General features: G+C 44.0%; 1 protein-coding gene across 4 annotated transcripts in view; it reads right to left on the bottom strand.

Moving 5' to 3' along the window:
• GALNTL6 (polypeptide N-acetylgalactosaminyltransferase like 6) overlaps nucleotides 1-23,185 on the bottom strand; it is a 980,583-nt gene that overhangs the window by 922,918 nt on the left and 34,480 nt on the right. The gene's annotated exons all lie outside the window — the stretch shown is intronic.

The following is a 23,185-nucleotide window of genomic DNA, read 5'->3' as shown; positions in this document are numbered from 1 at the left end:
ATATGGATTTTTAGTTGATGATGCTGTTTCAATTGCTTTGTATAGCGTGATTCTAGGGAATTAGGACCATCTATATTAACCAAGCAGCCTTCTTGAATCATCTCTCAACATTCCACTTGTATTTTACTTCCACCATATTATTGATTAGACTTGTCAAATTGTGCACTGCACATAAATTATCTGACAATTTAGTCCTTTTTCTGTCAGCAAATCATTCAGAAACTGATCCTGCTTTGAAAGAATGCACGCTAGTCATCAGAATCTGTGACACAAAATTTGGACAATTAAATTTCATCCTATGTGGTTTTATGTCAGCTATCACTTTTACTCTTACTCATGGAAGAGAACTGGTCATCTTAAGAAACATGTTTTTACTCCTGATTGGATGATAAATATTTTTTTAAAAAACAGGAGAAGAATGCACAAGGAGGAGGGAAAATATTTGCTGGCTAATGGCAATATCATTAAGGCCCCAATCCTTCAAATTTTTCTGCTGGGGCATGGAATTAGTTCCAGGAAATATGTTTCTTTAATACCTATCCTTAATGGGGAAAAAATCATCCTAATGGGGAAAAAATCATCCTAATGGGCAAACCCTTGCTGCTCCATTCCTTTTTGTGTGGAAGGGGATTGTGGTGGAGGGCTGATCATATAGGGAAATTGTGGGTCCACTGTTTTTGCTGGACTGGAAAATATCAGTAAATGGTGCAGAGAGGTATGAGCAGAGGTGAAAGTAAGCCGGTACGGCACTCTAGTAAGAAAGTACAGAGCCGACTGTACCGGCAGGGCTGCTGAAGGTGGCAGGGAAGGAAAGGAGCAGCTGCCCCAGGGCCCAGCAATTTAAAAGGGTCCAGGGCTTCCAGCTGGCACCACCACTACCACAGGGCTCCAGCAGAATTTAAAGGGCCCAGGGCCCCAGTTGCTACCCCAGACCTGCCCCTTCCACCAGAGACCCTGCCCCTTCTAGGGGCCCAGAGCCGCTTCCCCACACCTATCCCAGGACCCCATCCACCCTGCACAGCGGTAAGTCCTTTAAGTTACTTTCACCCCTGTGTATGAGTGAACAGTGCAGAGGCTAATGTTAGCTTATCAGATGCCTACATGAAGCCAAATAATGGACATCTGCAAGTGCAGGGGAGCCTGCAGAGCAGACTCTTTGGGGAAAGGGCAGGGTGAGAGACACTGCCATAGAGTTTAAGGCCAGAAGGTCCTACTTGATCATTTAATCAGATGTGCTCCCGTATAGCACAGACCTCCAACATCACCCAGCACTCACCAATACAAATGAAACTAAAGCATTACAACCCACAGGAGACTAGGCTACTATGTGCCACAAGCAGAGGATAAGAGAGACCAAGGTGCATCAATGCCCAAGGCCTCTGCAATGGCAGTGAATAGGCCATTACCGTTCGGAGCATTGAGGGGAGTGGGGGAGGGCAGACTGTCAAGGACTACCATGGAAGTGGCCATGGAACATGTATGTTGGAATTCTATAGCCTGTTTGAGATGATCCCTTCCCCACAGCATCCTTCTCCACCAATCCCAGTGATTCAGGATCACTTCAGGTTGACAGGATTTAGCTTTAAGAAAGTAGTTAGGTTATAGGGCCCATAACACATTTCCCTGAATGTGTGTCTCATTTTTATTTGCCTATTTACGACACACATATATCCTCCTTCATTTAGAAACTCAATTGATTTTCTGTTGAACTCACTGAAACTCATTGCCTCTGTTGCCCTCTTTGGTAATTTATTCTGTACCCTTTATTACCTTTTAGTTTAAACTACCTTTTTCACTCTCACATTCCTAATTTTAAAATCATGTAATCTTGGCCTCGTATTTGTGTATTCTTGGCAAGCACCCAGAGTTTGCTTCAATCAATACTATTGATCCTTTCCATCCCTTTAACAACTTCAGTAATGTCACCATGATGCTTTTTGTTTTCTAACAACAAAAAGGCAAAAATCTCTCAAACTTTGCCCCCAAAACCAGTTGAAATGTGAGAGATTGGACATTTTTCTAGTTACTCCTCACTGCTCGTTCCCCGTTCTTCTCTGCATCAAACCACTGCGGTTTCAGACTTTTATGACTGGCATTCTAAAGCATACCCCGCCTTACCTTAGATCTAGAGACTCTGAGGTACTAAGTGCCCTCAACTCTCATTCACTTCACTGGGGAGACAAGGACAGTCAGTAACTTTCAGTGCCAGTCTGTGTGGGGCAGCACTGGGCCTCTAACAAGTCTCTGTGTTAGGCCTTGGAGCATCACTGCTGACCACCTCCCACTCATGCTCCAAACCTCAATGGAATTAGAGTTGTTCCAAACCCTAGTATGCACCAATGTCCAGCAACCACAGGACTCACTGCTGGTGAGAGCAAACCCAAACGAAAAGGAGGTGGCAAGTCCAGTGCAGATAATGTCAGTTCCCTGATAATGCTATGAACCCACTGGTCTGTACTGCCATCCACTCTCACCTGACACCGTTATGTTCTTTTCCTTTTTAATAGAAGGTTTAGTATATTATTATCATAACCTTAGTCCCAGATTTGGACCTTAGCGTCCAAAATATGGGGGTTAGCATGAAAACCTCCAAGCTTAGTTACCAGCTTGGACCTGGTACTTGCTGTCACCACCCAAAAAATTAGAGTGTTTTGGGGCACTCTGGTCCCCCTGAAAAACCTTCCCTGGGGACCCCAAGACCCAAATCCCTTGAGTCTCACAACAAAGGGAAATAATCCTTTTTCCCTTCCCCCCTCCAGGGGCTCCTGGAGAGATACACAGACACAAGCTCTGTGAATCCAAACAGAGTGACTCCCCCTCTCCGTTCCCAGTCCTGGAAACAAAAGCACTTTCCTCTTTACCCAGAGGAAATGCAAAATCAGGCTAGCAAATCCAACACACACAGATCTCCCCCTGATTTCTTCCTCCCACCAATTCCCTGGTGAGTACAGACTCAATTTCCCTGAAATTTCCCAGAAAAGAAAACTCCAACAGGTCTTAAAAGAAAGCTTTATATAAAAAAGAAAGGAAAAATACATACAAATGGTCTCTCTGTATTAAGGTGACAAAATACAGGGTTAATTGCTTAAAAGAATATTGAATAAACAGCCTTATTCAAAAAGAATACAAATCAAAGCACTCCAGCACTTATATTCACGCAAATACCAAAGAAAAGAAACCATATAACTTACTATCTGATCTCTTTGTCCTTACACTTAGAAACAGAAGATTAGAAAACAGAAACTAGTTCTCCAAAGCTCAGAGACAGCAGGCAGACAGACAAAGACAAAGACACAAACTTCCCTCCACCCAGAGTTGAAAAAATCCGGTTTCCTGATTGGTCCTCTGGTCAGGTGCTTCAGGTGAAAGAGACATTAACCCTTAGCTATCTGTTTATGACAATTATATACATGGTACAGAGCTCTAAGGGTTAAAGAGAGCTTCAGTCAGAGTAACACTAGTTTTCATTTTCATAGAGTTCCTTTGGCAAAATAAAAGAGAAGCTTGTTTTTCTTCAGTACTGATGCACGTTGGATGTAGGGCATTTTTCTCTCATGAAATGTCTGTCTCTCTTTAAAAAATTGAAATCCTGTTGTAATCTGATACCACAAATTGTTCTGACAAATAATTTAACACCAGAGCCCAGCTCTTTACTATAGCCTGTAACCACCTTTAGATATTTTCATAATCTAATAAACAACTTTTTTGCACATTCTGTACCTGCAGCATTAGCTTGATATTGAATTGATGCACATACTTTTCTTTTAATCCTGAGTATATGATGTTCATCAACAAGGGAGGAACTGACTTTATTGCTGGGAAGTGAGTTGACCACCAAGATGCCTATGAACTCCGAATTTCTGGAGGAGAGAAGTTTCTTTCCTCTAACTAGCAACAACTCCAGACCCCCTCAAGGCTTTCCTCCAGGACTACACCCCTTTCCTGAACCAAAAACTCACTGATAATCACATGGATTCCCAACTGATTACTTCTCCTTCTCCCTCCAACCCCAGATCCCTTCCCCACACACCCCCTCCTCCAGATCTCTAGTCTATGCTTTCTTCCTCCGTCTCCAGCAACTTTGAAACCCTGATTACCACGCAGGTCCCCTTTCCCAATTCTTCAGGAGCCAGAGGTTATGTCTTTTGTGGGAAGGCTACTGTCAGGGCTCCTCCCAGGAGAAACAGGGATTTTGTTTTGGAAAATGCCCACATCTGGAATTGTTCCAACACCAGGATGCTGGGAAGACTGGCTAGAAGCAGCTCTTCTCTCCCTCAAAGAGGTAGGGACACATGTCAGACTCAACAGATCATCATCTCCCTCTGCAGGGAAGGACAGGTAATCTTGAAATGGCTGCCTCATTTGCTCTAGCTCAGGCTCCCTCCATTCTTTCACATGTCTTAGTCACTGATTAGAGAGAGAAAAAATCTAATACTGTAGGTCATTTATTCCACCTCTTTGTCAGCACAGGAAGACTGCCAGAGGTGGAGCAGAGGATCCAGACATAGCATAAATGAGAACCGTCATTTGGATCACCAGCTTTGAGAGGACATTCCTCATATGGAGAAATAACCCTCTATATTTTCAGCTGTAAAACATGAAAGACTTAACATCCCTATAAGCACTAACGATTATTGATGAAATAATAAAGAATCTCACCATAAAATGGAAACAATTTCCTTAAGAAGTTAAGTAAATTCAGTGCTCATTAAAGTTCTTCAGCTGACAGATCAGAAGACAATGTTTCTACTTGTCCACAGAATAAATATTGCATGGGAAGTGTAAGCTGTATTCAGGCCAAACAGGACTTTCTGTTGTGTTTGGTTGTGAATTTATACCATGTTTCTGAGATGTTAAGAAAATTTTGGATAAAAGCAGGGAAGTGAAATCAGTAAGACACAAACCAGTTAGTGTCTCAGTGGAAATTTTCAGTTGAGGACTATTCTAAAGAGAACCCATATTGCTCAGGCTTAGTTTAGATCACTTGCACTTACCATCTGAAAGTGGGTTCGAATTTTTAAACTACCGCCCTCACTGCTACTAGACACTTTTCTTCTTTTGGGGTGAGGGGAGCACTTCTGTGAGCCACTGAACTGCTTTATTATTCACTGAAGAAAATGGCAAATTTAGCACATGCAGCACTTCACAGGATGAGGGCCAGATTCATCTAACCAACAATTAAGTGAATTGCCACAATTGCTGTTAAATCTAATAATCTAACCATGCTGAACCTAGAACTGCTCAGAGACTACTGGGAATGCAAACAGGTTACACAATGTTGGTCTAAGAAGTTAAAAAAAAAAGAGAGACACAGTGTAAATGGAAACAAAATATATCTGGAATATTATCTCTACAATTTTTCTGATGTTTTCAAAACTACATTAAAAAAAATCGCTAACGTATCATCATAGCTTAGTAACTACTAAAAGGATATTTCTCCATCACTAGGATAAGGCAGCATACACTAGCTGAAATTGCACAATGCTCCTTTTTAAATGAGCATGTTGCAACCAAAATGCCCCTCTTTGCTCAGTAGGATTTGCAGAGCAGAGGATGCATCAGGCAGTGTCTGCTTGACAGAACAGAATTTGGATAATAGTTGGGAACGTTTGCTGTATAGCAAGAGGCACCTGCTGAAAGCATAAGACAGGAAACAGACTATAGTTTGGCTAATGACTGTCTGTATTCACAGGTATTGTTTCTCTTCTAACCAGAATATATTAAAAGTAGATATTACTTCCAAAACACTACTTTAAAAAATAAAATGTTGCAAAGTGAAGCACACATAAATTAGGAAATGCCAGAATTAAGGTTGCCTGAGCAACTTTAATTCAGCTCCCTTATAGGTTATGCATCATGATACAACTCTTAATTACACAATCATATATTTTTTCCCACAGGACCTCTGCCTCATTCACTGCACAGGATGGTGGGTGCTCACATAATAGATATTCAATATTTGTTTTACCCTCATTGTTCAATGTGGCCCCATGAATTATTTATTGCACACTATTCAATGCCTGCTCAATGTGCCACCCTCTCAGTTATTAACTTCCTCATGGCTTTTCTAAGGTGTTCATCACTATAGTATCTGAGTGCTTCCCAGACATTAAGGGATTTCTTTTCACAATGCCCCTGTGAGGTGAAGGGCATTATTATCCCCTTTTACATATGGGGAACAGAGGCACCAAAATTAAACATTCTGTATATACTTTCTATGTTAGGAAAACATTGACTTCAGTCTCAGCTCTGAGTGCTCAGCACTTCTACAAATCAGACCCCAGGGTCTCAAAACAGGCACCTAGAAAATGAGGAAAAACACAATTAGTGATGACCGGTGAAGAGTTGGTTTAAGTGACTTGCCCAAATATTCCATAGGGACTATGTAATAGAGGAAGGGGTAGAATCCAGTTCTTCAGAAGCATTCAACTGTCTTAAATTAACCCTGAGGCCATTCTTTCATTTCCTGCAACCCCCTGCCTCATTCACTACTCATCTTAAATTTTTGCAACAAATGAAGCAGAGTTCCCACAGGCAACAGTATCCTTTACTACCCAACCCTGATTCATTCCCTGAACATTGTCCATCACATATATTGATTGAAGCAGGAGTCCAAACAATATTATGTGATAATTTAATGACTGCAGCATAATGCATATGGCCTAGGGATCATATTAAGGTTGCAAAGGTGACCTTAATTCTGACATTTCCTAGTTTTTGAGTCCAGGACTTTGCAACCTTAATGTTCTTTTTACATAGTTTTTTATGTGTAATTCCCACTTAAAAAAAAAGTAGACTGAAAAAAAAAACAACAGGAAGTACAGTATGTGGACCCATACTGACCCACAATTTGGGTCATCAGCATGGCTGGAACTAGAGTGGGCAGAACACTAGAGTGGGGGCTGAAACACACACACATTGTCAATGGATTTCATAGCTACTTGCTGACAGCAGAGAAATATAGTGATTTAGGACTCCAGGGTTCAATTTCAGGTTTTGGAAGGGTATGTGTCAAGTGGTTATAAACCATTTTACCCCTGGACCCCAACCTTATTTGTGTCCCCTTCTGCTGCTATCCACCCCGCAGCTCCTGATTCCTTCCCCCTCTGCTCCTATCCACTTTCATCCTGGATCCTGATCCTAGTACTCTTTAATCCTATCCAACCCGTCCACCACCTTACCCGGGCTCCAGCCCTGTGCCCCTGTCTACTCTGCACCTATATAAACTGCTAGGCCCTCTACTTTTATCCATCCCCACCCTCACCCCTAACTTCTTCCCCCTTCTCCCTCTTGCAGTTCTTCCCCTTCTTTACCCCTCTGCATTCAAGTCAGGCTCTCTCTCTTTAAAGCCTTCTTCTCCTTGCTGCATGGGCACCAGCAGGTGCATTGAGAGCACAAGACTGTCTCCTTGGTCTCAGTTGCAGTACCTGGTGCCAAGTTATAAGCTTTAGAAAAAATTCAGTTGAGACATGTTAGCATTTAGTAGCTAAATTCTCCAGAGTCCATCTATACTGAGCATGCCCCTCTTCCTCAGAGCTATGTATCAACCAGACTGTATTTATATATATTTCTTTGCTAGCCAATACATATATGTTAGGCAGCGTATACACGACATTAATGGGTATTACATGCACAGTATTAATATACAAGTGTTGGGAATGTTAACAAAGTATTATGCTCTCCAACAATTCTGTTCAAATATCTCACAACACTTTGAAAAGCTGAAGTCAGCTTCGACATTAGAAAACAGGAAGCCTATCAAAACCAACATACATGAATGCTGTGTCCTGGCAAAAGTTGGGACGTATCTCTATGCCCAACTGGTCTGGAATGTAGTATACAAAACAGAGATAAGAAAAAAGTAAAAAACAAAACAACAAGTTAAGGAATGTTTAGGTGACAGTGGGTTGGATTTTTGTGATGGGTAAAGACTTCTGTAACTTGTAAACATCACACTATAAATACAACTAGCTGAAATGCATTATCTTTGAAATACATTTTCTGTGAAAGGTCAACATGCTGAAAGATAAAAATTGCTTCCTGGAAGGAGATCATGCAGCTGTTCTTTCCATATTGAACTGCTTTGTCTTTAGACAATACATTTGGCTCAGTTTAGTCTCGAACATTTTTAAGAATGACCCATGAGTATAGTCCAACAATTGGCTACATCTTTTAGTTTATATTACATTTTTTATTTTAAAAAGGATCTGCTATGATGGTTCATTCCAGTCAAGCCACTTCTACATATAGTGGATCAAATTATTTTCTCAATCACAGTGGCACAGCTATTGATATCAGTGGGATTACGCAGATGTAAATGACAGCACACTTTGCCCCATTATGGATATACAATACTTATTTGACAGAATATAATAGGCTATTGTAGAGACTGGTTGTTCCTCAGACAGTGACTTAATAATTACCAAATTTGATTCTCTTTCTAAAACTATGATGATAAGTTTGACAAGCACCATTTTGTTAATGGATTAGACAAAGGAATCTGACAAAATACATTCTAGGAACAGAACAAACTGGGAGCTTTGACACAATGAGTTTTTTCTACGGCATCCACTAAGGCCTTCATAATGCAGATGTTGTTGATACAGCTAGTTTGATAGTCTGGGAGAAATTCATTTGGTTGTTGTCAAACTGACAAAGAAGTCTGACATCTATTTCTTCAGAGTCAATAATATTTTAGAATAGTGAATGCTCAGTAGTGTCTAGATCCTGTTCCTACTGAAGCCAATTAGAGGTTTACCCACACCAGAAGCCCAGACTTTTCTCAACCACTCTGAAGTTGGGACAACAATTTACACACACACACACACACACACACACACACCATCCAAAATCACTTTAATGGCCTGATTTTCAGAGTTGCTGAACACCCACATTTCCTGTTGCCATCAACTAGAAGCAGTGCATGCTAAGCACCTCTGAAAAGTCAGGCCATCTATATACAGAACCTCTTAAATGAAGTTATGCCCTTAGAGCAGAGAACAGCAACCAACTAATGAACAGTGTGTTTCACGACAGCAGGGAAAAGGTAAATTAAGCCAAAGACACTTGAGCAATGCAACGTTCTTATACAAAGTTCCATGGACTCTCTAAGATTCATACAGAAAGGAAAGGATCCCTGGGTTGAAGGTCTCATCCAAAAGATCTCAACACCATAGGTTTCATGATACTAAACCAACTTGTACTTTTGTATTGACTTCAATGGGAATTGGATAAAGCTTTGTACCTACCTCTGAAGGATGAAGGGCTATGTCAGGATGTGAATCCGTAGCTCTTAAGTGGGCAAAACTCCCATTCACTTCAGTGGGGTCAGGATTTCATCTGAGGAATCCAGATTGGCCTATTCATCAGGTTTGTCCTCTACGATATTCCTCTCATCATGAGGTCCAAGACACAAAATACTAGAATTTCACAATTTGAGAAATAATTGGGCCACTTTACTCAGCATAATTCAGTGTCACAGACTAAGGGTATGTCTACACTACGGGATTATTCCGATTTTACAGAAACCGATTTTTTAAAACAGATTTTATAAAGTCAAGTGCACGCGGCCACACTAAGCACATTAATTTGGCGGTGTACATCCATGTACTGAGGCTATCGTCGATTTCCGGAGCGTTGCACTATGGGTAGCTACCCCATAGTTCCCATAGTTTCCCCCACCCATTGGAATTCTGGGTTGAGATCCCAATGCATGATGGGGCAAAAACAGTGTCTCAGGTGATTCTGGGTAAATGTCGTCACTCGATCCTTCCTCCGTGAAAGCAATGGCAATCATTTCGCACCCTTTTTCCCTGGATTGCCCTGGCAGATGCCATAGCATGGCAACCAGGGAGCCCGTTTAGCCTTTTGTCACTGTCACCATATGTGTACTGGATGCTGCTGACAGACGCGGTACTGCAGTGCTACACAGCAGCATTCATTTGCCTTTGCAAGGTAGCAGAGATGGTTACCAGTCCTTTTGTATCGTCTGCTGCTTTAGAAATTGGCGATGACAGTTACCAGTCCTTTTGTGCCATCTGCTGCTGTCATGGGTGCTCCTGGCTGGCCTCGGAGGCGCATGGACAAAAATGGGAATGACTCCCCAGGTCATTCCCTTCTTTACGTTTTGTCTAAAAATAGAGTCAGTCCTGCCTAGAATATGGGGCAAGTCTACTAGAGAACCAGAGAGCACAGCCACTCCGGGTCAGAGCCCCAGATATCCCGCAGAAATGATAGCTGCATGCCATTCTAGGGGGTGCCCCTGCAACATTCCCACCCATTGCTTACCTCCTCCCACACCCCTCCTGGGCTACCGTGGCAGTGTCCCCCCATTTGTGTGATGAAGTAATAAAAAATGCAGGAATAAGAAACATTGACTTTTTAATGAGATAAAATGAGGGGGAGGCAGCCTCCAGCTGCTATGATATTCCAGGCAGTACAGAATCTTCATTAGACATGAAGTGGGTGGGGGAGAGGAGCTCAGCCTCCAGCTGCTATGATGAGGATGGTTACCAAGCCTTTTGAACCGTCTGCCTCTCCAGGAGAAAAAGCTTAAGGAAGGGAATAACCGGGAGTCATTCCCATTTTTGACCAGGCCTCCCCCGGCCGACCTCACCGAGGCAAGCTAGGAGCACTCACGGGATGATGATGATGGTTTTCAAGCCTTTTGTACCGTCTGCCATCAGGAAAGGAAGGGGAGGGGATGATGCAGTTCAGCACCGCGTCTACCAGCAGCATGCAGTAGACATACGGTGACATTGAAAAAAGGCGAGAAACAATTTTTTTCCCTTTTCTTTCATGGGGGGGAGGGGGGTAAATTGACAACATATACCCTGAACCACCCAGGACAATGTTTTTGACCCTTCAGGCATTGGGAGCTCAGCCAAGAATGCAAATACTTTTCGGAGACTGCGGAGACTGTGGGATAGCTGGAGTCCTCAGTCCCCCTTCCCTCCCTCCCTCCATGAGCATCCATTTGATTCTTTGGCTTTCCGTTACGCTTGTCACGCAGCACTGTGTTGACTCCCTGCTGTGGCCTCTGTCTACCATAGCCTGGAGATTTTTTCAAATGCTTTGGCATTTCGTCTTCTGGAACGGAGCTCTGATAGAACAGATTTGTCTCCACATAAAGTGATCAGATCCAGTATCTCCCGTACAGTCCATGCTGATCAACGCTCCACGCTGGGCAAGTAGGAAGTGAAATTCAAAAGTTCGCAGGGCTTTTCCTGTCTACCTGGCCAGTGCATCCAAGTTCAGATTGCTGTCCAGAGCTGTCACAATGGTGCACTGTGTTATAGTGCCCGGAGGCCAGTACCACCAAATTGCGGCCACACTAACCCTAATCCGACATGGCAATACCGATTTCAGCACTAGTCCCCTTGTCAGGGAGGAGTACAGATATCGGTATTAAGAGCCCTTTATATCGAAATAAAGGGCTTCATTGTGTAGATGGGTGCAGGGTTAATTTGGTTTAATGCTGCTAAATTCGGTATAAACGTGTAGTGTAGATCAGGCCTGAGCCTCGATGTTTTTTCCCCAGAGGATTATCAGAAGTAACTGGATGAGAAGCATCCTGCCTTGGCTTTTCTAACACATTTCTTTAAGAAGCTTTTCTTTAGAGGAGTCCATTGTGCATGTCATAATCATACACATTGTTTCAGGTGAATTTACAAATTGAATTAACATAGACCAGAGATGAAATATTGTATCCTTCTGCAACAGGTATTACAATAAGTTTTTAAAGCTTATATATGGAATTAAAAAGGAAGAAGAAATCACGGAAGACTCCATTTCAGGGAAACAAGAGACCTGAACTGCTTACAAAAACCCCAGATGGTTTAATATGGTCAAAACAAGAAAAACATAAAAAGCCAGTAGAGTTAGCTTACTATTTTTGCCAATAAGCATTCCTTTGGCAACCTAGTCACTTTTCTAAGTAGTTATTAAACATACTTTCTTCAAAGCCTGTTTTTGAAATTGTAGTTTTCTGACAACAGTCTAACATTACTATATCCAAAATCAGCCCAGGATCCCTTCTGAATTTGCATCACTACGTCACCCTTACACTTCTGTTGAAAAATCCTATATTGGCTCATAAGAGGTGTTAATCACAACTCCGCAATGGTGTGTACAGGTCTTTGTATTTTTAAATGCTGCTTATAGGAAACCTAACAGCTGTTATAATACATTAGTTGCTTTGGCAAAATAGAATGTACAATAATGACAGCTTTATTTTCTGATTTTTTTAACTTAGTCATGCATCTCCTTTCCCTACAGACATTCTGTCAAAGGACAGGTTAATTTGATGCATAGTATTCTGCTGTCAGAACATATCATAGAGGGAAAAGAAAAAGAAAACACTTATCTGTTTTAGTCGGTGGTTTGTAGGATGGTGTAGGCCAGATATTATGGTGTGGCTGAGCCATACTTTACTCAGGATTGAAGGAGGAATTTGCAAAGGTGGCCTTAAATTACCCTGCAGCTCCTGGATCCTGGGACCAATCTGGCCAAATGAGATACTTGGTACAATTAAGAGCAGACTCTAGGCTACTGTAACTTATGGCAGTTGCCCTCAGCCCTTAAGGATGTGGGGATTGCTAGGGTATAGGAATGACTTGACCACAACCTCTTCTCCCTAGCTACATTCCCACACCAGTGGCCAGAAGGGGCGGTATAGGAGTTGGTATGGTGCTTTTATACCACCTCAGTATTCACCTAAGCAGAAGGATTCCTGATCTGCCAGCTTTAATGTTGTTTTTTGCCCATGGATAAGAGGGTATGAAATTCATTTGGGAGCCATTGGGAGTTGCATACATACATGCAAGGGCAGAATTTGGCCCTCATGTATTAATATTTTCAAAATTAGAGTAGTTCAGAAAAGACAGCACATGTAACTTGTTGCTCCGCCCCCCTTTTCTATTTCCTCTGCTATTTGGATATCCTACACTGAGAGACCCAACCCCCTGCCCCTCCACACCAGCCAACCAATTACTCCTGACATCTTCTGAAGTATACATCAAATTCTAGGAGGGAAACCAGTGACTTCATATTGATTGAAAAGAGCAATTCCCAGAATGAAATGTGCAGCGTATAAAAGTAAAGATGGCTCAGAGTTTCATGGATTCAGAATTCTTAAAGGTTCTGGACTGCATTCCATTTTGCATTTCCATTTATGTTTACTGTAATATGTGAGATGAACCTAAATGATGCTAGTAAGGAGAAAGCATATCACAGCAATAAAATAAAATGACTGGCAGTTGGAACATGGAAGATGACAATTCAACCAAACAAATATCCAATGTCACTTTCTGAATCTAATTTGACCATCTCAGTACAGTTCCTATTACAATTTATACTCTAAGAAACATCTGCTTATTAATTTCCAAGGTACTGGTGTACTGATATGCTTTAAGACTATCTGTAACTTTGGTTTTCTGGTTCAGTTGAAACCCATATAAGCTTTCCCCTCACTTTTCTGTGAATTAGAACAGTTATAGCAATCTGAGTGTACATCTTAGTTCTGATCTATGTTAAAAACAAAAAAGTACTCATCTTCTATAGCTCTCTATTACTTGTATTAAGAGCAGTTCAAAGACACTAATTAAATAACTTGATCTTCTAACCATTTAGCTTTGAAAAGTACATTTGTCTTTTCAAGCTTATCACTATAGAACTAGCCTAGTTCCTCAGAACTTTGCATTTGAGTAGGAAGTGGAGTGGAAGAGTAGGTCAATCTCAGTAAAATAAATTTCTGAAATTAAATGGAAGTGATTTTTCTTTTTATGCACGTCAAAGCAAATCATTAGAAAACAGGGCAAGTAACATTACAATCCTGGCTCACACATGTCATTAAAGTCTTAATAAAAGATACTGAAAACCTCTCTAAGTGCGCCCTCAAGAAGCAAGTGATTCTTGTTATAGTTTTCCTCCCATCCAAAAGCCAAAATGTTATTTCTGAAGCGATCTTTCAGCTCACAATCCCTTACAACAAAAGAACAATACAATATTTTTTCCCCTAAATTTAAGCACTGTTGGGGAGCATTATTGCTTTCTTCATGCTGCAGACTAAGTTTAAACAGAACAATAGGTTCTAAAAATAAACATAATATATAACAGTCTTTCAGGCAATGTCAAATGCAATGGAAAAGAGTGATGAGAGTTCTTCAGCATGAGTTTTAATCAACCTTCTATCTTGATTCAGTGCAAGTATCATTTATTTTTAAAGCAATCGGTCACAGCTTTCTGTTACAATGATGGCCTCTTGACTGAATCTGCCAAAGTGCAGAACAATAAGGAATAATAATATTCCCAAGCTGGGAATCAGTAATGAACAAAATTTGATGTCAGCTAAAATGAAGTACTGGATGAACTTAGTTGTACAATACATGGGCTATAAATCCTCATGCTTCAGGATATACGCCAACCACTAAATGATAGGGGGTTAGGAAGAAACTTCCTGTGTGTGCAGGTTATTCCATAATTGTCCACTATAGGAATTCATAAAGCACCTTGTACTGGCCAGTACGGGAGACAGAATAGATAGACCAGTCATCTGATCTGGTTTAGCAGTTCTTCTGTCCCCTAATTGAGAATGCTCATTCCTTGTGGAATGCTGTAAATGTAAATGGTGAATAAAAACCAATTGCCCTATTGTAAAACACAAAAAACAAAACAACAGTAATAAGTTAACTTCTATGTTTCTTTCTATTTTTTTATATACATTTTACTTCTATTTTTGTCCTAATGCTACAATGATATCTCGCTCTCTGTGATAGGGTATACAAACCCCACACAAGTCCTGAAGTGGTTAAAAGGCAATGCTGGGCCCAGGTAGCTCCACCTCAACAGGCCTGTCGAGCATACACTAGCAGGAGAAGCGGCTTGAAAGGAGCTCAGATGCCCAGGCAAGGAGTGATGGACAGGCTTCATGGGAGAAGAATCTTTCTCCAGGAAGCCAGACAGAATGTGAAGCCTGAGAGGGGACCGCATATCGGGTAAGGTCGCCAGAAGTGCCTTCTCCAACCATCACCCACTTCAGGATGCAGCAGGTCTTGCATGCCCCACTTATTTGGGACTTTATGAAGCTCTTGACTGTTTGGACTACAGAAGCCATGCCCCAGGGGCACACAGATAGGAAGCAGTCCAGGGTGGCAGATTTAGGCTTCTCTGAGGAGGAACGTACTAGTGTTACTTCCTACAGTGTCCTTGGCTGGGACCCCGTGGAGAGGGTAGAGTGAAGTCCCTCTTCCATGCCCTCTTTAAGGACAAAGGCCCTAGACACAGTGGGGAGATCCAAACACACTTGGTCTGGGGTTATGGACCAGACATTGCTACCAACTCTCCTTCCATTTCCTCCCACAATAGCAAGACAAGAGGTTGGAGGTCAGGTGCACTAACCACTAGGCCATCAGGCCCTCCAAGCACCCTATCGCATTGAAATAGCACTTTTAATCAGTAAAGTGCAAAATACTTTACCTGTATTACAGATAGGGAAACTGAAGCCCAGTTATTCTATCGTCATCCAGCAGGCCAGCAGCAGAACCAAGAATGGAACCCAGGTCTCCTGAATCTGCATCCAGTATTATTCCGCTAGGCCTTGCTGCCTCCCAGGGCCACCCGGGGGGGCAAGTGCGGCAATTTGCCCCAGGCCCTGGGCTCCACAGGGGCCCCCACAAGCATGGCTGAGGCTCCCTCCCCGGCCCCATCTCCTCCCCTCTCCCAGAGCCTCAGCCCATCCAGCAGCGTCTCGGACAGCTGCAGCGTGGCTCCAGCGGGGCCCCTGAGCCCCGCCCTGTTCAGAGTCATGTGGTGAGGGGGCGGGGCTGCGAGCTCCATGCTGAGCGGAGGGAGCTGAGCTCAGTGTGGAGCTCCCAGCCCCACCCCCTGACCACGTGGCTCTGAGCAGAGCAGAGCTCAGGCCCTGCCGGAGACATGCTGCCTCTGTCAAGCGAAGCTCCTGGATGCGCTGAGGCTCCGGGTGAGAGGGCAGTCAGGGGTAAGGGGCCGTGGCTGGGGGGTTGGCTCAGGGGCAGGGAGTCCCGGGGACAGGGAGGGGGCAGAGGTTGGGGGGGGCAGTCAGGGGACAGGGAACGGGAGGGTTGGATGGTGGGCGTTCCAGGGGTCAGGACTCAGCGAGGGGGTGATAGGGGTTGGGGCAGTCAGGGGACAGGGAGCAGAGGTGGGGTCCTGGGGTGGTAGTGGAGGGTCTCTGGGGGACGGTGAGGTAGCAAGGAGCAGGATGGGTTGGGGATTCTGAGGGGGCCGGGCAGTCAGGGGGCAGGAAGTGGGTGGCGGTCAGATAGGGGGCAGGGCTAGGCTGTTTGGGAGGCACAGCCTTCCCTACCCTAAAGCTCATTCAGCAGTTTAAGGCCTGCAGAAGAGCCAAGCTGTTAGCTTTTCCATTAGGGCTACCATCCCTTTCACTTCTCAAATGCCAAATTATAGTCTATATTTAATTTCAGTGCCATAGGGAGATTCAGGTCAGAGGAGGATAACGTCATTTAAAATTAGCCACTGGGGGAGGGATCACATGAGAAGAGCAATATCCTAAACCACCTACCTCCTTCCCAAACCTACCAAGGGACACCTCCCCCACTACATTTCCTGAGGCTCCAGAGGGGTTAATTCAGTGGTTCTCAAACTTTTGTACTGCTGACCCCTTTCACATAGCAAACCTGTGAGTGTGACCCCCCTTTATAAATTAAAAACACTTTTTTATATACTTAACACTATTATTGTCATGGTACAATTCCCCACTCTGAACCTTAGCGTCCAAAAGATGGGGTACCAGCGTGAATTCCTCTAAGCTCAATTACCAGCTTAGAACCTGTAGCGCTGCCACCAACCAGGAATTCCAGTGCCTGGTACACTATGGTCCCCACAAAACCTTGCCCGGGGACACCCAAGACCCAGACCCTCTGGATCTTAACACAAGGAAAGTAAACCCTTTCCCTCACTGTTGCCTCTCCCAGGCTTCCCCTCCCTGGGTTACCCTGGAAGATCACTGTGTGATTCAAACTCCTTGAATCACAAAACAGAGAGGACAATTCACCTTCCTCCCTCCTTCTCTTTCCCCCTCCCAGACTCTTCCTGAGAGAAAGTAATCCTGGCACAGAGAGAATTTAGCCTCTCTCTCCCCCTTCCCTCCTTTCTCCCCAACAATTCCCTGGTGAATCCAGACCCAGTCCCCTGGGGACTCACCAGAATAAAAAAACAATTAGGTTCTTAAACAAGAAAATCTTTTAATTAAAGAAAGAAAAAACAGTAAAAATTATCTTTGTAAATTTAAAAAAAATGGAATAGGTACAGCTATAGACCTTTCAGCTATAGACACTGGGAACACCCTCCCAGCCTAAGTATACAAGTACAAATTAAGATCTTTTCAGCAAAATACCAATTTGAACTCCTTCCAGCCAAATACACATTTGAACTCCTCCCAGCCAAATACACATTTGCAAATAAAGAAAACAACCATAAGCCTAACTCGCTTTATCTACCTAGTACTCACTATTCTGGATCTATAAGAACCTGTATCAGGGAGATTGGAGAGAAACCTGGTTGCACGTCTGGTCCCTCTGAGCCCCCAGAGTGAACAACACCCAAAACTAACAGCACAGCACAAAAACTTCCCTCCCTCAAGATTTGAAAGTATCCTGTCCTCTGATTGGTCCTCTGGTCAGGTGACAGCCAGGCTTACTGAACTTGTTAACCCTTTACAGTCAAAGAGATATAAAGTACTTCTGTGCTATTAACTTTTCTTATCTGTTTATGACAAGCCCCTCAAATCGCTGACAGTGTGGAAGTACACTGGCAGTGATTTCTCCCTAGAACTTTAAAATAAACAGATCAATAAACACATGCATCCTTACATATGCCACTAATTAAGTAAAACTACAAGATTTTTCACATTGTAAGGACAATTTTTAACCAGTTGATTTTAGGGAACTTTCACAGGAGAGTGCATCAACTTCTTGATCTGTTGCCACTGCAGACCTTTCCCGGTTGTGGAGAGGGTCACCTCTCCCACGCCACCGTTACTTTTCCCTTTATCGTAGACACCATCAGGCCACTCAGCGTCATCTCCTCCCTGGGCTGTGAACTGACAAACCTGTAAGTCTCTGTAATAAAAGGGCTTGAGAGAATTAACGTGGTACACTCGGGGCTTTAGGGAGGAATTGGGAAATGCTATGAGGTAGTTAACAGCTCCTAGGCGCTCTTGGACCGTGAATAGCCCTTCCCATGATGCTTCCATTTTATGGGCCCGTTGCGCCTTTAAGACCATAACCTGGTCTCCTACCTTGAAGGAACGCTCTCTGGTATGTCTATCATACCAGGCCTTTTGCTCTTCCTGAGCATCCTTTAGGTTCTCTTTAGCAAGGGCTAAAGAGTGTCGGAGGGTGTTTTGTAGGTTGCTTACAAAATGTTAGTTCCATTGTAGGTTGCATACAAAATGTTAGTTACAAAATGTTAGCTCCAGAATGTTAGTTCCTGGAGAGGGTGTAAACTCCTCCCATTGCTGCTTCACCAACTGTAATGGCTCTTTAACCTCGTGGCCATACAAGCTCAAATGGTGAGAACCCTAAACTGGGATGTGGTACAGCCCTGTAAGCAAAGAGCAATTGCTGCAACACTAGGTCCCAGTCATTGGAGTGTTCATTCACGAATTTACGTATCATGGCCCCCAAAGTTCCATTAAACCTTTCCACCAGGCCATTTGGTGGTACGGGGTGGCAACCAAGTGATTCACCCCATGAGTTTCCCACAGTTCTTTCATGGTCCCTGCAAGGAAATTTGTCCCTGAATCCGTAAGGATATTGGAGGGCCAACTTACTCTGGCAAAAATGGCTATTAGAGCCTGGCACACAGTTTTAGCCCTAATGTTGCCTAGAGCTACTGCTTCCGGCCATCGGGTAGCAAAGTCCACGAAAGTTAATATGTACTGCTTTCCTCTGGGGGTCTTTTCTGGGAAAGGGCCCAGAATATCCACAGCTACTTGCTGAAATGGGACCTCAGTTATGGGGAGTGGCTGGAGAGGGGCCTTGACCTGGTCTTGGGGCTTTCCCACTCTTTGGCATACCTCACAACACCGGACATACTTGGCAACATCCTTGCCCATCCCCTCCCAGTGGAAGGATTTCCCCAACCTGTCTTTAGTTCTGCTCACCCCAGCATGGCCACTGGGATGATCATGGGCTAAGCTTAAGAGCTTCCCCCGGTACCTAGTTGGAACCACCAACTGTTTTTGTGGATGCCAGTCTTCCTGGTGTCCACCAGAAAGAGTCTCCTTATATAAAAGCCCTTGTTTTATAACAAACCGGGATCGGTTAGAAGAGCTGAGAGGCGGTGGGGTGCTCCGTGCCGCCGCCCAAGCTTTCTGAAGACTGTCATCCGCTTCCTGCTCAGTCTGGAACTGTTTCCTGGAGGCTGGAGACACCAGTTCTCCCTTAGACTGTGGACTTGGGCTTGGTCCCTCAGGAAGCGATGAAGGTGATGGGGTTGTTTTCGTGGCTGGTGAACCGCTCTCCGCTGGTGCACCAGGTGGTATTTCAGGCTCTGGCTGAGCCTCTTGGGTATGGTTGTCTGCTGCTTCTGCCAGTTCAGGCTCGCTGGCGCCCTCTGGCGTTGGGGTTGAAGATGTGTTTGCAAGCGCTGGCGTCAGTGCTGGCAATGGTTCTGGTGCTGGTTGCATTTCCAGGTTCGGGTCTGGGACTAGAAGTACTGTGACTGTTGCAGTCGTTGGCAGGGGATCTGGGTCCACTACCTCTGTCTGGGTCTCTGGTAACACAGACGGGGCCCCTGTGGACGGCTCAGGAACAGGGATGGGTCTGGAAGCTTGCCTGGCTTGGCTGCGTGTAACCATTCCCACCCTCTTGGCCCGCTTTACCTGGTTGGCCAAGTCTTCCCCCAGTAGCATGGGGATGGAATAATTGTCATAGACTGCAAAAGTCCACATTCCTGACCAGCCTTTGTATTGGACAGGCAGTTCAGCTGTAGGCAAGTCTACAGCTTGTGACATGAAGGGGTAAATTGTTACTTGGACCTTTGGTTTGATGAATTTGGGGTCCACCAAGGACTGGTGGATAGCTGACACTTGTGCCCCCGTGTCTCTCCACGCGATAACCTTCTTTCCACCCACTCTCAAAATTTCCCTTCGCTCCGAGGGTATTTGAGAGGCATCTGGGCTTGGGGATCTTTGGAGTGATGGCGATATAATGAACTGCACTCGGTTGGGGTTCTTGGGGCAGTTGGCCTTCATATGTCCCAGTTCATTACACTTGAAGCATCGCCCAGCTGACTGGTCACTGGACCGAGGTGGGTTACTGGAGATTGGTGAGGTGAGAGAATAGGGCGTCGGCGGCTTTCCTTGGGTTGTAGGTGCGGTCCTGGGTTGCCCTCGGTGATAGGGTTTATTGTTGGTGTGCCCCCTGGGGTAGTCCCTCCCCTTAACAGTAGCTTTTTTCTTTTCTGCCACTTCCGTCCATTTGGCTCCAATCTCCCCTGCCTCAGTTACCGTTTTGGGCTTCCCATCTAGGATGTACCTTTCTATTTCTTCAGGAACACCATCTAAGAACTGCTCCATTTGTATCAGGAGGTGCAGCTCGTCCAGATTGTTAACCTTTGTTCCTGATATCCAGGCTTCATAATTCTTTGCAATGTGGTAGGTGTGTTGGGGGAATGACACATCTGGTTTCCATTTTAGGGCTCTGAACTGCCGACGGGCATGTTCAGGTGTTATCCCCATTCTGTATCTGGCCTTGGTTTGAAAAAGTTTATAATCGTTCATTTTCTCCTTAGGCATTTCAGCCGCCACCTCTGCTAAGGGTCCACTGAGCTGTGGCCTCAGCTCTATCATGTACTGGTCTTCAGGGATGCTGTACCCAAGGCAGGCTCTTTCAAAATTTTCTAAGAAGGCCTCAATGTCATCACCTGCCTTGTAGGTGGGAAATATCTTGGGATGTGGAACCATAATTGGCGAAGGGTTGTTAGGATTGGCTGGAGCATGCTGCCTAGCCTGTGCAAATTCCAGTTCATGTTTTCTCTCTTTTTCCCTCTCTTCACTTTGTTTTTGTTGCTTTTCCATATCTCATTGGTGGGCCGCATCTTTTGCTTCTTGTTCTCTTTTGTGGGCTGCCAGTTTGATGTTTTCTTCCCTTTCTTTCAGCTCCACCTCTTTTTCTCTTTTTTCCATTTGTCGCCTGTGGTCTGCTTCTTTGATTTGTTTCTCTGCCTCCATTTTTGCCTTGGAAGTCATGGTTCCTGTTTTCTTGTGTTGGGGTGCCCTTTGCTGGTTTATTTTCTGAACTGCTGTTCCTCTGCTGCTTTCTCTGTTGCCTTCTTCGGGTTGCTTAGCAACAGAGTCTTTTTTTTTTAACTCCTTCTACCTACCTATTCCCGACAGAGTTAGAAAGAACAAAAACCATTCATTTGCAAATGTGTTTTACTGGTATATGGTGACTCACAACTGGAGTCCTTTTGTTTAACAAAGATCCTTGTTAAACCCTAGTGCCTCTGCCTTCAGAGTACTCAGAAGGGAGAGACCAAAAAACCTGCAGACCTTTGCTTTTAACACAATCTCCTCTAGCCTGCTTTACCCACAGCTAGCAGGGAAAGAGAAAGAAAAAATCCTGCTGGCTTTTGCTTCTAAACCCAAACCTTTCAGTCTGCCTGCAGATAGCTAGCTGTAAGAGAAATAAAAACCTCACTGGCTTTTGGATTCTATCTTATCCCACATGCTGCCTACCATGTCATGGTACAATTCCCCACTCTGAACCTTAGCGTCCAAAAGATGGGGTACCAGCATGAATTCTTCTAAGCTCAATTACCAGCTTAGAACCTGTAGCGCTGCCACCAACCAGGAATTCCAGTGCCTGGTACACTATGGTCCCCACAAAACCTTGCCCGGGGACCCCCAAGACCCAGACCCTCTGGATCTTAACACAAGGAAAGTAAACGCTTTCCCTCACCATTACCTCTCCCAGGCTTCCCCTCCCTGGGTTACCCTGGAAGATCACTGTGTGATTCAAACTCCTTGAATCACAAAACAGAGAAGACAATTCACCTTCCTCCCTCCTTCTCTTTCCCCCTCCCAGACTCTTCCTGAGAGAAAGTAATCCTGGCACAGAGAGAATTTAGCCTCTCTCTCCCCCTTCCCTCCTTTCTCCCCAACAATTCCCTGGTGAATCCAGACCCAGTCCCCTGGGGACTCACCAGAATAAAAAAACAATTAGGTTCTTAAACAAGAAAATCTTTTAATTAAAGAAAGAAAAAACAGTAAAAATTATCTTTGTAAATTTAAAAAAAAGTGGAATAGGTACAGTGTCTTTCAGCTATAGACACTAGGAACACCCTCCCAGCCTAAGTATACAAGTACAAATTAAGATCTTTTCAGCAAAATACCAATTTGAACTCCTTCCAGCCAAATACACATTTGAACTCCTCCCAGCCAAATACACATTTGCAAATAAAGAAAACAACCATAAGCCTAACTCGCTTTATCTACCTAGTACTCACTATTCTGGATCTATAAGAACCTGTATCAGGGAGATTGGAGAGAAACCTGGTTGCACATCTGGTCCCTCTGAGCCCCCAGAGTGAACAACACCCAAAACTAACAGCACAGCACAAAAACTTCCCTCCCTCAAGATTTGAAAGTATCCTGTCCTCTGATTGGTCCTCTGGTCAGGTGACAGCCAGGCTTACTGAACTTGTTAACCCTTTACAGTTAAAGAGATATAAAGTACTTCTGTGCTATTAACTTTTCTTATCTGTTTATGACAATTATAGATGCTGGAGGCAAAGCAGAGTTTGAGGTGGAGGCTGACAGCTCGCGGCCCCCAATAATAACCTCGTGACCCCATGAGGGGTACGGACCCCCAGTTTGAGAATTCCTGGGGTAATTTAATTTTAACACCCTATGTCCATTCACATGCATGTGCTATTTTGAGCATTTCGGTTTTCACAATATAGGCTCATCCCATATTTGGAACAAGCTCAAATGCTCAGTTCATGGATTATGTACATAAGACAAACCCACAGTAACCATCTCCAGTTTTTGAGGGACCCCATGGAGCCAGTCTCTAGGAAACAGATAAATGCATGGAGGTTATGTCCATTAATTGCTATTAGCCAGGATGGGTAAGGAATGGTGTGCCTAGCCTCTGTTTCTCAGAGGGTGGAGAAAGATGGC

Source organism: Gopherus flavomarginatus, chromosome 3, assembly GCF_025201925.1.
Source record: "Gopherus flavomarginatus isolate rGopFla2 chromosome 3, rGopFla2.mat.asm, whole genome shotgun sequence".
Classification (NCBI taxonomy): domain Eukaryota; kingdom Metazoa; phylum Chordata; order Testudines; family Testudinidae; genus Gopherus; species Gopherus flavomarginatus.
Note: the sequence above shows the minus strand (reverse complement) of the source record. Positions and strands in the feature narration are given on the sequence as shown.